Here is a 15,913-nt window from a genome sequence, read left to right as displayed (position 1 = left end):
GCTCTAGCATTTAGTTACCACTCGACGTGCCATCGGGAGACCGCCGCTTTTTACTGTGATATCTGCGTCGTTCATCAGGGAATCAAAATGTTGTGCGCCATACAGCGATGTTATTTGCCATCAGAGGATGTTCTTTTCTTGTGCGTGAACTGCTAAGTACGAGCGGACTTGTGGATAGGGCTCCCGCTTTATCCATCCGATGTCAGTGTAAATACGTTGCTTCCCATGTTGTTCTTATCTTACCTACAAGCGCAACAGCTGATGCAAGTGCCGGTTCTTATTTATCGGTGAATGCGCCCGTAAGTGTTTGATATTCGATAGATGAGTAGCGCACGACGGTAAAGCCAGTGCGTCGTCTGCGACACCGCTCAGGCCAGGAATGGGCGACTAACTGCGCTCTAAAAACTGAAGCGTTTCAAGAAACTAAGTTTTTTTACTGACATGGTGTAAAATCACATATATGATGCAAAAACAAAAAGTCCTAAATAACCTCTAGTTGAGAACATGCGCCTGTCCATTACAGTGTCTTGAATATTTGGGGGCTGGGATTTAAAACATTCCTATGCAAAATCTACTACCCCATTCGAGCTGAAATAACGTTCACAAAGTAGCAAAACATAGTCTACGTTATCTGATAAGTGATTCAACATCGGTACTTGCCTAGATTTTCCGAAATCGAGAAAAAACTGCTCTCGGCGGCGTGCACATTTTTCGCAGAAGAGAGCCGAAAAGCTATTTTGACATGATACGTCATCTGTCGATCAGTGAGACAAGCTCCAACCCGGCCGTTTGCGCGCTTGCCTCGCTGCCCGACAGATGACAAGTTCAGTCGTGTCCGACTCTTCATGACCCTATAGACCATGGCACGCCACGCTTTCCGGTCTCTCACTATCTTCCTAACATCACATAACTTCATCTGCAGCGCCTCGAGGATGCCATCTAACCATCGTGTTCGCTGCCTACCCCTTCTCCGGCGACCCTCAACCTTTCCCAACATCAAATCTTTCTCCAGCGACTCCTCTCTTCTCATCAGATGACCAAAGTATCTGAGCTTTAACTTTAGAATTTGACCCTCCAATGAGCATTCAGGGTTTATCGTCGACAATATCGACTGATTTCATCTTCTGGCAGTCCAAGGAACTCTCAAGAGTCTCCGCCAGCACCACAATTCAAACGCGTCGATTCTTCGGCGGTCAGCCTTCTTCACAGTCCAACTCTCGCATCCATACGTCACAACTAGAAATACCATAGCACGAGTTATACGGATCTTGGTTGACAGACTAATGTCTCTGCTCTTTACTAGGCGGTCAAGGCTAACCATGGCTCTCTTTCCCCAAAAGCAGGCGTCTCCTAATTTCATGGCTGCAGTCTCCTTCCGAGAAAATCTTGGAGCCCAAGAAGAGAAAATCTGTCACAGCTTCCACTTCTTGTCCCTTGATGCTCCAGGACTTCATAGGGCAAGACGCCATGATCTTTGTCTTTTTAATGTTCAGTTTAAGCCCAAACTTCTCACTCTCTTCTTGTACGCGCATCAGAAGTCTTGAGTTCCACTTCACTTTCTGCCATTAAAGTGGTATCATCCGCATACCTAAGGTTGTTGATACGTTTTCCAGCAATCTTCACTCCAGCTGAAGACTCGTCCAGACCGGCCTTTCTCATGATGCACTCTGCATATAAGTTAAATAGGCAGGGCGACAGTATGCAGCCTTGCCTCACTCCTTTCTCAATCGGAAACCAATCAGTAAGACCATGCCCAGTTCTGACTGTGGCCTCTTGCCCTTCATACAGGTTCCTGAGGAGACAGATGAGGTGAATTGGAACTCCCATCTCTTGGAGAGCTTGCCACAATCTACTGTGATCTACGCAGTCAAACGCTTTCGCATAATCAATAAAGCAGAAGTAGATGGGTTTCTGGAACTCTCTTGCTTTTTCTATTATCCAGCGAAGGTTAGCAATCTGGTCTCTAGTTCCCCTGCGTTTGCGAAACCCAGCTTGCACGTCTGGAAGCTCCCGATCCACATACTGCTGCAGCCTACCTTAAAGGATTTTCAACATCACCTTGCTAGCATGCGAAATAAGCGCTATCGTGCGGTAGTTGGAACAATCTTTGGCACTGTCTTTCTTTGGAATGGGGATGTAAACCGACCTCCTCCAATCCTGTGGCCACTGCAGGGTTGTCCAAATCTTCTGACATAATGTATGCAGAATGTTAACAGCGTCGTGGTTGAGGTTTTGAAGCAACTCAGCTGGAATACCATCAGTTCCGCTAGCTTTGTTCTTAGCAAGGCTGGCTAAGGCCCATTCAACTTTACTCTTCAGGATTCCCGGCTCGAGATCAGTAATCACAACAGTCTTATGTTGGGTTTGCACATCCGGGTCCTTCTTGTACAGTTCTCCTGTGTATTCCTGCCACCTCTTCTTTATCTCTGAGGCTTCAGTGAGGTACTTGCCTCGTTTGTCCTTTATCACGCCCAGCTTAGCACAGAAGCTTCCTTTGATATCTTTGATTGTCTTATACAGAGCTGTTGTGTTCCTTAATTGGCTGTTGTCCTCAACTGCTTGGCACTGTATGTTCAGGAAGGCATTCTTATCTCTTCTTGCTATTTTCTGAAAATCCGCATCATGTCAAAATAGCTTTTCGACTCTCTTCTGCGAAAATTGTGCACGCCGCCGAGAGCAGTTTTTCCTCGATTTCGGAAAATCTAGGCAAGTACCGATGTTGAATCACTTATCAGATAACGTAGACGATATTTTGCTACTTTGGGAACATTATTTCAGCTCGAATGGGGTAGTAGATTTTGCATAGGAATTTTTTAAATCCCAGCCCCCAAATATTCAAGACCCTGTATTTTTAGGTATGGATGTAAAGTAGAAAGTTGCTGTTATGTTACGTTAAAACAGCGCTAGAAACACGAACAGATAGAAAGACAAACACACATTGCGCTGAACAGACAACAGAAGTTTTATTCATGAAGCATGCCTTTTGAGACATTGAAAGTGGACAACTAGTCAAGACTTCAAGTTGGGCTAGTTGGTAATTTCTTGTTGGAATCATTTTGTAGCGGTAAAAACACAGACACAAAGAACACGAAACACAAGGAACATTCGTTGCGTGGCATAAAATGCCACCCTCTCCCTTCCAAAAAAGCCCTTTCTTTCGCATGAAGTATTAGGGAAGTGCTGCTTACGCATGTTTCTTTGCCATCTGCTATGTTTACTGCCTCAATAATTTCTCTTGCTGTTTGGTCTTGGTTTCGGCCTGTTACTTCTGTCTTTTGGAAGCACGGTTCACACTTGCAGTTCTGGCAATGGCCAACAAGAATCCCGTCCCCTTTCCGCTCTAAATTACTCTTGTGCTCACGGATATTATCATTAAAACAGCGTCCTGTCCCGTTTGACCAACGTATGTACTTCCACATGTCAACGGAATCCTATATACACAACTGTTTTTGACTGTTGCCTGTCTCGAGGAGGACCGGAAGTAGCTTCCCGTAGTTACATGTCAGCGTCACGGAGGCTTTGACCTTGAACAACCTTGAAGGTCAAATACAGATACTGCGCCTTTTCTTTCTTATAACCCAATGTACAATATACACGAAAAAATATGAATCGACCAGGTTAGGTGCAGGTTTCCACAATTCCGTGGAGTCCACTAAAAAGCACAAGGTTTCCTCCTTTCTCCAAACCCTAATTTAAATAGCGTTTCATGGAGGCGAAACGGAGAGGCATCCGTGTGCTGTGCGATGTCCGTGCATGTTAAAAATCCCCAGGTGATCGAAATTACTCCGCAGCCCTCCACTACGGCTCCCCTTTCTCTCTTTCTCTCCCACCTTCCTGCCTTCCTTTACGGCGCGGTGCAGGCGTCCACGGAGCAACTCTGAAGATACTGCGCCTTTCCTCTCATGTGAACCAATTTGCAAAAAATTATAAAAATGAAAAGGGTTCCATGCTGCTGAACCGAATGTGGAGCGAAAGTATTAACTTCGGATGACCGAGCATTCATCACCTTCCTCTTCTTCCTCTTCGCTGCTGTTCAAGGTCATTCGTGACTACGGCCACGCACTACGCGCCGGGCCGAAATCTGGAGTAGTATCGCCCTCGCAATAAAACCGCGGATAGAAAAGCGGGTGTTAAATAGGCTATCGCTGCAACACTCAGCTTTAGCTCTATCACTAGGTTCAAGCCAGCCTTAAACATTCATAATTTTTAATTGGTTCATAGGAAAGGAAAGGCGTAGTATCTGTCACATGTGCCCTGTGGACAACTGAACCGCGCCGTAAGGAAAGGGAGGAAGGTGTGAATGAAAGTGTAAATAGCGACGCAACCACAGTGGAAATTGGTGCCTCAGCGAAATCGCTGCATCACAGTCAATGAAGCTTTCACTTCAAAAGAAAGCATCACAGTTCGCCGGCGTCCAATATTTTGTTTTCAGGAAAGGAAAGGTGCTAGTAACTGTCACTGGCGCTGCAGTGGACAAATGCTAAAGCCTGAGCTTAGTGCTGCACACGGTACATGGCGCGCCCTTGTCGAACAAAACCAACATTCTGATGAACACATCAAAGTTAATATGTTTACAGAAAAGGAAAGGCGCAGTACCTGCCACTCTTGGAATGTCGCTGAAACATCTCGCCGACTAGACACGTTCTCACTCTGTGGATTACACACGGCAGTGACGGCCAGATCGAGGAGACTCTGCAGACAGCCATCGATCGCGTTGGTACCTACCTGGCCACAGTCGGCCTATCCTGCTCGGCCACCAAGTCTGAATACATCATTGTCCCAACCCAGGGAAGACGCCCCAGATCGTCTTCGGCATCCTTCAATCTGCAAGTACAGGGAGGGCACCACCATACCCCGTACCGACCGAATCCGTATCCTGGGCCTTCATCTACAAGATAATGGAGGAAGCGCTACTACTCTTCAGCGAATAGATCAATCTGTAATCCAGATCAGCCGCCTGCTTAAGAGAGTCGCCAACAAGCATAAGGGCATGCGCGTATACAACCTTTTGCGCCTCGTACAAGCCTTCGTTTGCACGCGCATTGCCTACGTTGCCCCTTACCTTCGCCTCACGCGAATAGATCGGGAGCGACTGGATGTATCACTGCGCAAGGCATACAAGACAGTATTGGGTCTACCCATGTCCACTTCTACCACCAAACTGATGACCCTCGGGATCTCCAACACAGTCGACGAGCTGATTGAAGCGACTCTAACTTCCCAATATGAGCGCCTCTCGCTGACACATGCGGGCCGTGCAGTACTGAGCCAGGTAGGAATCACTCCTCTGAGGGCGACTTCTACGTATATGGACCTCACGCCTGAGCAGAGACTCAGTCTTCGTATACCTCCGCTTCCCAAACGTATGCATCCAGAGTATCATACAGAGCGCAGAGCCGAGCGAGCCTGGCAACTCCACAAACGTTTTACCGGTCGCTCCGACGTTACATACACAGATGCCTCTCACCACCCCCGTCGCCCCGCTATGGTTGCGGTTGCATTGGCACCGCACCGAAACTGGCACAACGCCTGCAGCGTCCTCAACGCCGCATCTGTTACCACCGCGGAAGAGGTTGCCATCGCGTTAGCTATGACCGACCCCTCCACCAAAGTAGTCGTTAGCGATTCCCAACAGGCAATTCGTAACTTCGATGCAGGTCGTATATCCCGACAGGCACACACTATCCTCCGATCTCTCCCCTTACCGTCTACACCTCGTCTTCTCATATGGACCCCAGCTCATGAGGCGCTCAGCGGGAACGCACAGGCGCATGCTCTAGCCCGAGAACTCAGCTACTGGGCGGAGCACCCTCCTCAGCCTGCCGCTTCCTCTGACACTCCCCAAGGCACTCATTCACGCCTTGTTACATACACCGACATCCTCCAGCATTATCGGCTCGAACGGTGTCTATACCCCCTGCACACCGGGAACTATCCCGGCGCGAGGCCATCCATTGGCGCAAGATACAAACAGGAATCTTTCCCAACCCATGGCTATATAGCAAAATTTTCCCTAATCTTATTGCACCTAGCTGCAAACACTGCTCACAACCGGCCACATTCATTCAAATGGTGTGGACATGTATACCACACAAGGCAAACAATACAGCTACAGTGGATGCGTGGGAGTCCCTCCTGCGTACCACCGAGCTCGCCCAACAGCGCCAGCTCATTTTGTGCGCATTGGAGGCCGCAGAGTCCCAAGGGAGCCCTGCTGACCTTCTCTAAGCAGTGCTACCAGTCTTTCGGCTGGTTCCCCTTCTTTGGGAGTAAATAAAGAGTTTACCATAATCATCATCGAGACGCTCACCATGAGTCTACACTCTAAAAAAAAAGAGTGTAAAAGGAGGGTAACTTCGGGATTTATGCTATCTGAAACCGCATGGCTTAAATATACCCTGCGCAATCACCCGCACGGAAGACGTTAGTCTCTCTCGCATGACTTTACACCATTTCGTCCCTGCAGCTCAAGCAAAAAAAAGTTTGCCGCTTGTTTCTTCTTTTTTTTTTTATGATGGTAACCGGTTTCAAGCTGGGTGCGGCTGTGTTCCTACTTCCCGTCCGATGTCCTTTCAAGAGCTACCACAAAAGGACCCCTCGTTTTTCCCCGGAGGAGGTGGGGAATCGTCGAAAGTTGGGAGCATCTTATCTTCTTACAAAAAGCGGTGCCTCCCCCCTTCACCCCCCCCCCCACCCCCCCCCCCCCCCCCCGACACCCGTCCCGTCTTTTGACTCCTACGCGAGCTTGACCGTGGAGAGAGCAAGGCCGAACTCAGAACAAGGGCGGACAGACAAGTGTGTACGCTGCAAAACAGGGAGAAAGGGGAGGTGAGGGGGGAGTGGTGGTGAGACGAGAAGCGAAGCAGTTGCTTTTTAGTTTTGTTGCTTTTATTCTCAACGCAGCGTCACGTGTTCGTAGTTGCTTGAGTCTGCCTGCGTTCCCTGCGACTCTGCTAGTCCGAGAAGACGACGACGGCGATTGCCGCACGAGTCAGCGTTCGTGCTCTTTGTCGTTGGTACTCATCTGTGTTTTTAGAAAAGTTCGGTTGCTCTCAGCGATTATTTCGAGTGCGCTCATCGATGCCTCACTATGAAACGACTTCGTGAAAGTGTGAACTTCGGAATGAAACGGCGGATGGCTGGTCGTCGCGGTGGTGGCGTTCCAACGGATCCTTGGCGCCAAATTTCAGCCGCGCATGTAAGTGACGTTTTACATTTCGTTTTACGTGTTTTTCTCTGCTATTTAACTTGGCCTGAACATGTTTTGTTATTGCTTACGTCCGCGACGCTGCTTGTTTGTCTGTGAAACGGCCTCTGAGCACGACGTCTTGGATCCCAACCTGAGCATACCACTCCCTCAGTTCAGACTGGAGGAGCGGCGCATCCCAAAATTTTTAGATGGTCACGACCTTTTTGCGGGATGTTAATGGTGCATTTTTAGTCGTCTACGACGCTCACAAGCATATCCCGCGGTCGAAAGTATGCGTCGACGAGCGCTAATGCAGTCCCGGTGATACGCATTGACGTGTTTGCATGCCGCATTATTTTTGCTCGCTGCCTACAATCGATTTTGATCGTCTGTTGTTGCTGCTTTACGGGAACGTTGCCATAAATGCGGGAGAGCATGCAGGGTGATGGGTTAAGTTTACGGTTCTTTTGCCAGCAACTTGTACGTTCGAAGGCAGCGCGCTTGATATCCTAAAGTCACGCTTTCAGAACGCCGATTTAACCCCGCAGTTTTGAGCTGATGGCGTCGAGACCAGAGGTGGGACCGAGCCGATTCGTGTACATGTATACTGTCGCAGTGACGCAATGTGCAGGAAAGACATTTCTCACGCTTTTTTTTTTTTTTCGCTGCAGGCTCAAGTCCTTCGTCTCGTCTGCGCAAGAACGTAGACTGTCGTTTCTTCAAAGAATTTGAAACTGGTCTCTGCTATCCGTGCTGGTAAGTCCAAAGCATTGTTTCCGTCCAGAAAGGGGCGTTTAAATTGACACGCGCACTTTTGTGGCACATATTGCTGACCACTGACATCTGCCTCAATGTATACTGCTTGGGATTCTCGTCGGAGAATATTTATGTCGCGTGCCATGTGTGTGTCTCCTTGCGTGTTGCCATTTTCGCTCATGCAGTGCAATATGGTGCACGCCCAGACAGTGACTTATCAATTGAGTTTCATTGTGTTTGAGGGCGTGTGCGAGTAAATGGTGTTATTTAACTTGCTGATCACTTATGTTAAAAACTGATAATAAATATTGGACTCGATCAAATCACTTAACAGGTGAAAAATCTGGGTTAGCTGGTGATCAGATGTCTTCAGCATTGAAGCAAACCATGTGTCACCCCTTCTCTGCTTTAAGACTGACTTTCTTTTTGTAATCGGTACATAAAAAGACCAGCGCAAAAAAAAATAATACTTACGGGGACAAAGGAACAAAAAATGACAGGACGGGCACTGAAATACGTTTTGTGTTCCTTTGTACCTGTTTTCTTTTTTTTCGCTGGTCTTTTAGGGTGTAAGTATGAACCAACTGGCCCAAACAGCTATTTTGATTAAATGTGCTAATTTTCGTTAGCGAGCTAAGGAAAATTTTTATATCACTAATATTTTTCATTTGGGGATTTGCTATAGTTTCTACTCAGCTATTTCCATTCTGAACTTTTCAGCCTCCTGACCCATAGAAAGGAGGCTATGCCTGACCAATAACAACACATTCTTTTCCTTCTGTAGTTTCTGTTGTCAGACATTGTGTTATACTCATTACTACAATTCACTGGTACTGAGACATTCCCTCATTGAAGTTAATGTGTATTGTCATTGTGCTAGCAGTTTGTCATAAATCTGCTATTCTAGTTTATTTAAGCAGTTATTTCGACTGTAAAGAGGTGGCAGATATTGTTACAGATATATCTAGGAGCAGGAGTTGTAGCTTTTAAGCTCATTGTCAAAATATTTGAGTCATTGTTGTGGCATGTGTGGTGCCATTATTTTTTGTACTATAGTTATGTATGTACTAGTTACAAGTATCATGCTAATGTTATGAATGATACCTTTGCTGCAGCGTACCTGCCAGTAGGAGGAATACGGTGTAGAAGTGCTGTTACTCCTGCTTCTAAAGATCAACCTGCTTTCTTCAGCGCTGGACGACTACTTACGGCAAGATTTGTGTGGTATGTATTTTTCGACATAGCTGTGGCATTGTGGTCTGTTCATTGTTGCTTTATGTCTATCAAAGAGCATATTTTTCGATGCTGAGGAGCAATAGCCCTGGCATTACATTGATTTTGGAACCATTCAGTGCTATTGAGCAAGTTAGCAAGGGAGGAATTTTTTCAGTATGTAATCGATCTGAACATGTTGACTTCTTTTTATTGAGTGAGCTGTTAATGTATGCCTCTTTTCTTTTTTTCTTCAAAACCTAATATTTAAATTGTTTGCACTTGGTTCTCAGCAGTAAGGTTATGTTCTCTGATGGGTGTAATTTTCAACAACTCACATGCTCTTATGTTGCTAGGTATGTCCACAATAGAATGAAACTAAAAATGAAGTACTGCAGGTGATATGTAATGGACGGTATTTTAGCACTTTCAGCTTTATTGTTTCTTTTGTGTTCTTTATATTGTTTTGTGCCATTTGTACTCAGCGTATTTTCTTTGTGTTCCACCACTACCATTTAACAAATATATATATATATATGCCCCCACCCCTTATGTCATGTCTATGGGCCTATAAAGGGAGAATCAATGAAATGAAATTTGCAGTACAATTAGAACTGGATTGTGCAGCACAGTGGACATGTCTGTGGTAGAGGATAATGGTTGAATGGCTAATCAACCAAAATTGACTTAACTTTTGCAGTTTAATTTTAGGGGACAGTATTATATACCAGAAATGAGGGTCCCCAATATTATAGGTGAGCCCAGTTCTTAAATTTTCTGAAAGAGCAATGTAGTTCAAAATACTGAACAAGGAAAGGCGTATTTGAAAACTATTGTCTTGCTTTCCCACATTGCATGTAAAAAATGTTGCTGCACTTGGTATTGTTGCCAGAATCATGTTAGCTTCTTCTGCATCATCAAAAACACAAAATATGTCTATATTATCTGAATAAGAAATGTCAGCAACACCCTTTTTTAGTTATGTAATGTGGAAAAACCAACTTACAAAGCTTTTAAAGGAATATTTTTGATGCTCATTATGTTAGATCACATAGATGATTAGGAGGGTTTTAGGCCTAGGCTCACTCATTAATAGCCTTCAATTTTGCAGTTTTCATATTGCCTCTTATAAACAAAAAGAATAGATAATTAAGTCTAATCCTGAAGCTGTACCAGGTACCCAAAGTCCACATTGCTGCACAACCCACCGGCAGAGACTGCACGGGTGTCTCTTCATAGTTTATGATTTGCAATCTGTAAAGGTAAAGAACATAATCTTCGAGAAATTTGTTGTAAACACTTTTTAATAATCATTCTTGTATAATATTGGTCACCATTTACAATTTCATTAGTTAGGCATTAAAGAGATAAGCAGTTGACAGTTCTGGCAAATTGCAGTTTATGAGAAGTTTTATTCCTGCTGCATGTGCTGCGAGCATTACATGAAACAGCAATACATAGAATCTCAAGCTTTGTGGTTTGTTCAAGGAATTATAGGGGTATTGAAGTGTATTGTTTTTTGCCTCCTGAGCAAGATAATGTAGTTTTGAAGTGAAACGGCAGTCTCGAGAAGTTTTTGGCATCGGCATAAGCTGATGTGTGGTGTGAAACTAGCAATGAACTTATGTAAAAGTTGCATTTTATTGTCATGCTTTACATAATTCTGCATCTGTGACATCACTGCAGTAATGCACATGTGCAGAAGGTGCTTTGGATGTGCCTTGCTATCATTGCTCTTTTAGCATGAAATGTTCCATCTTTCAGAAGTGGTATCCCGCATTTTATAAGGCATAGCCTCTGTGGTATATTCATGCCTTTTTCCAGGAATGTAAACTGCACTAAAGGCAGAAACAATAGAATGGCCTTAGACATACCCCTGCAGGAGCAAGCTCTGCAGGAACAAGCTTCATTCGTTATATTCGTGAGAAATGACAACGAATGCAAGAACAAAAGAACCTCCCCCCATCCCTCCTCCCCCCCCCCCAAAAAAAAAAAGAAGAAGAAGAGATTTGCAGTTGTCACTTGTGATGGATGATCAGATGACTAAAGACAGTGTAGTCTCAGGAAAACATTAACACTATAGGCAACATAAGATAATGTCATGAAGGACCAGAGACAGTGTTTTCTAGGAGGGTGAGACCATAGTGACTAGAAACAAGACCACTGGTATGGTCAGGTGTGAAAGCAAACTATAATGTTTGGGTGTTGGAGTGGAAACCAGCAAACAACAAAGGTGAAAGTGAAGGTGATAAAACAAAGTTTAACATAAAAAGCTAATGATAAAAAAAAGGAGAACTGCACATATGAACGAGTAGAGGGAGGGGATTTTAAATCACATCTTTTGCCTTTATTAGGCTAGCTTCTATTTTATCAATATGTTTTCATTCATATTTCTTTAAATAACCTTCTGGGTAGTCCAACATCAGTGATGCCTATGGCTTGACCCTGCTCCTAACAAGAATATGTCTCATTGTATATTGTGTCTTATTGAGCATATTGTCAGTTTTTTCTGAGATTGCAATGTGCTAGTTGTCTATGTGTGTGTTAGTGGCACAGGTAAAGCTCAGATTTGGAGAATTTTCATTGATCTATATATTGTGTGATTTCACAATTCTCATTATATAAACACTTGGAAGCCTGTACTGGTGCGCTATTTCCATCTGTCTTCCTTTTTACTTGCCCTTTGTGCACTGTTATTTTTATATGTGAATTAATTACTCCATAAGCATGTTTTGTGAGACTTTCTTCGTGAGTAACTGATTACAAGTTCTCTTTTCTATGCAGGTCAAATACGTGGTACATCCCTGCCCTGACTGTGCGGAGAAGATTATCCAGTCCCTTGCTGCAACTTCGGTGTATAATGAGGTAAAATAAACACCATGGTATGTTATCTTAACCGATTGTTCTGTAAATTCTTTTTGTTCACTCTGCAACATAACTTACGGCTTGAATACAACATGACACAGCCTACCTCACCTGAAACATTGCTCACTGTCACACTCCAGACGACACAAAGATATTGCAATGTTTCAACATAATCTTTCCTTCCAGAAAATCTTGAAATGTATTGGTTAGCTTTATTCCTGCTTCCAGTGACCAAGTTTACGATGCAGATTGGTAATAGTACTCTTGTGTGGATAGCATATATATACCACAAGATGATGCTTAGATACCCTATGTAATATGGCATTACTTTAAACTGCTTGGAGGGCAACGTTATCCTTCTCCTGGTGGTATAAGCTTGCACCATAAAGGTGCAAAACTTTGCGCTCTTTGCCGTAATATAAATTTATACTCTAAAATGGTAACTTTGCACCTGTACATACAGGATAAGCTTACGTTGTCAAGGTGCAAACTTGCACCTTTGATGCAAGGGTATGCTTATGCCATCGACAGACTAAAACATAGGCCTTTATGAAAGGTGCAACGTTATGCCTAGGTAGAATACAGTTACACTGCTTGTGAAGGTGCAAGTTTATGCTACCAGAAGCGTAATGTTACACTACATGCAATGGTATAAATACTTAGTCTTCCAAGACACAGCGTAACCTTACCCCAAAAAGGTGTTAGCTCAGCGACAAGCAGTTTACCCCCCAAAAAGACTAAGATCACACCTTTTTTTTTTAGAGTGTAGAAACCTTAATAAATGGTTAAAAGGAAGGGAAAGGCGCAGTATCTGTCACTGGCGCTGCAGTGGACAAATGCTTAAGCCTGAGCTTTAGTGCTGCACACGGTACATGGCGCGCCCTTGTCGAACAAAACCAACATTCTGATGAACACATCAATGTTCCCCGGCGTCCTATAATATGTTTATAGAAACGTAAAGACGCAGTCTCTGTCACTCGGGGAATGTCGCTACACATCTCCCCGACGCGAGAGTTTCACCATGAGTCTAGAAACCTTAATAAATGGTTAAAAGGAAGGGAAAGGCGCAGTATCTGTCACTGGCGCTGCAGTGGACAAATGCTTAAGCCTGAGCTTTAGTGCTGCACACGGTACATGGCGCGCCCTTGTCGAACAAAACCAACATTCTGATGAACACATCAAAGTTAATATGTTTACAGAAAAGGAAAGGCGCAGTGCCTGCCACTCTTGGAATGTCGCTGAAACATCTCGCCGACTCGAGACGTTCACCATGAGTCTAGAACCTTTAATAATCGGTTAAAAGGAAGGGAAAGGCGCAGTATCTGTCACTGGCGCCGCAGTGGACAGATGCTGAAGCCTGAGCTTTAGTGCTGCACACGGTACATCGCGCGCCCCTTGTCGAACACAACCAGCATTCTGATGAACACATCAAAGTTCCCCGTCGTTCTATATGTTTACAGAAAAGGAAAGGCGCAGTATCTGTCACTCTTGTAATGTTGTTGAAACATCTCGCCAACGCGAGACTTTCACCATGAGTCTTTAATAATTGGTTCAAAAGAAGGGAAATGCGCTGTATCTGTCACTGGCGCTGCAGTGGACAAATGCTAAAGCCTGAGCTTTAGTGCTGCACACGGTACATCGCGCGCCCCTTGTCGAACACAACCAGCATTCTGATGAACACATCAATGTTCCCCGGCGTCCTATAATATGTTTATAGAAACGTAAAGACGCAGTCTCTGTCACTCGGGGAATGTCGCTACACATCTCCCCGACGCGAGAGTTTCACCATGAGTCTAGAAACCTTAATAATTGGTTCAAAGGAAGGGAAAGGCGGAGTATCTGTCTCACTTGTTTCTGCTTACGTGAAAATATTTGTTGAAAAACTAGAAGCTACCATAACAGAGAGGCTATAAAGAAAAAGAATCGAACAGTTTAAGACCAAGATTGTAGAAAGCTTAGAAGTTGTTTTATTCCAAAGCATCGAGGCTATGCTAACACAAGTAGTCAATGAATTCTGTAGGCGCTTCGATGTCACAGAAGAACAGACAACGCGATGCTTCGAGAATTGTAGAGGAGCGTATCACCACCCTCGAGAGGGACCCGTACAGACGCCGAAAGACAAAACTTCCGGAGCATCACGACGCACCTCCAACTCCTGCGCTACAAAAACACCCAATTCCCATTCAGGACACAAATATGATATTTCCGCTGTACAGGACAACTCCTCCTGTTGCAGGTTCCATTATGTCTATAATGCATGATGGCGAAACTTAGTTCAATGATAACTGTACGGCAGTGGAAATGCCAGGGATTTGGCCAAAAGCATAAAGTGCTTCAACAACTTTATTGAGCAACCGGCCCTGACGTCCTGGCTCTGCAGAAACCCACCAGTCCTATAACTTCCAGGTTATATCGCATTACTTCCTCAATCGGCTACACTATCCAAAGTTGTCTTTCCAGTTAAGGGCTCACTCCCTACCATCACTCATAGATTAGCTATACCAGACCTCGACCATCTCCTCCTGGAATTGGTCCCTCAGCATACACGGGCCAAAAGCCTTTTCATTTTCAATGTATACAGTCACCCAAAACAGCTACATACTGACTTCGATCGTCTCTTCACACTGGCCAAAAGAACAGCCAACAAGTGTCCTCTCCTGATTGTGGGTGATTTCAACGCACCGCATTCAGCATGGGGATATCCATATGATTCCCCAAAAGGCTGTAGAGTATGGCTCGCTGCGCAACAGGCAGGGCTCTCTCTCATCATTGATCCCACTTACCCCACACGTATGTACCACACCTGGCATTACCTTACTTACCAGCTCCGTGCAGCTACTTAGTGCAACACCAAGGAGTACTTAGGTAGTGATCACAATTAACATCCTTGAAATCGTCCACCCAGGGGTTGCACTCGCACCAAGTGGGACTTCCTTCGGAAATGCCGATCTATCAGAGCAGCTGCTCTTATCACCGACATCACTGCTTTGACTACATAATTACAGAAGGATGTCCAGGCAGTCACACGACAACTTCCTACTGACTGCCCTAGTGACAGTGTTGATGCTCGCCTTCTACATCTCTGGGAAGCTAAAGCCAGTCTTGAAAGGCGCTGGCGATGCCAGAGGTGGAACAGACCGCTCCGCCGCAGATTGGGCAGACTAAAGAAAGACACAGAAACACACGCAGCTCGCTTTCGAGGCAAATCTAGGAATCCCTATGCAACCGTCTTGATGGTAACATGAGCATGCCTCATACATGGAACCTCTTCTGATATCTCATAAACCCATCTCAATCTATGACACTACAAATACATAACCTGACAAAACTAATTCACACTTCCCCACATCGCCCTCAGAGCTACTTGAGGACCTTAAGGAGACATACTTTTCACCTTAGCAACCAACGTACCACCCGCATTACAAAGAACTCCCTAATGACCATCCAAGTCAGCCTATCACTGAAGCAGAAATAATGGCAGAACTTCAGAACCTAAATAGCTCCTCAGCTCCCGGATTAGATGCTATCACCAATAAAGCTCTGCGCAACTTAGACGGTCTCTTCATTACCGCCTTAACCGACTATTTTAATGAATGCTGGCAACAAGGCACCTTGCCGACCCAGTGGAAGAAAAGTAGTCTTCATTCCAAAACCCAAAACCCCACCAATCTCCGACCTATGTTCCTCACTCCTTGTGTAGGAAAATTAATAGAGCATGTGATTCAAACACGACTAAACAGCTTTCTAAAAGAACGGGAGCTCCTGTCCAACTAGATGGTTGATTTCCGTCAGGGTCTGGCCACTGAAGATGTATTCCTACAGCTAAAACAACACATCGTTGATTCAAAAATTTTTGATACACGGGCCGGAGTCGACGTCACCAAAGCATTT

The 15,913-nt window shown here is 44.9% G+C and overlaps 1 long non-coding RNA gene across 1 annotated transcript; it reads left to right on the top strand.

Annotated features, from left to right (window-relative positions):
* Positions 1-7,065: 7,065 nt before the first annotated feature.
* On the top strand, positions 7,066-12,264 carry LOC146202335 (uncharacterized). Its single transcript, XR_014702086.1, has 4 exons — positions 7,066-7,198; positions 7,861-7,945; positions 9,061-9,169; positions 11,942-12,264. It is a non-coding gene; the product is annotated as an uncharacterized LOC146202335 (long non-coding RNA).
* The last annotated feature ends 3,649 nt before the right edge of the window (positions 12,265-15,913 follow it).

This window comes from Amblyomma maculatum, chromosome 1 (genome assembly GCF_055883805.1).
Source record: "Amblyomma maculatum isolate TAMU_Amacu chromosome 1, ASM5588380v1, whole genome shotgun sequence".
In the NCBI taxonomy this organism is placed as follows: Eukaryota; Metazoa; Arthropoda; class Arachnida; order Ixodida; family Ixodidae; genus Amblyomma; species Amblyomma maculatum.
This window is presented reverse-complemented; position numbering and strand designations above follow the sequence as displayed.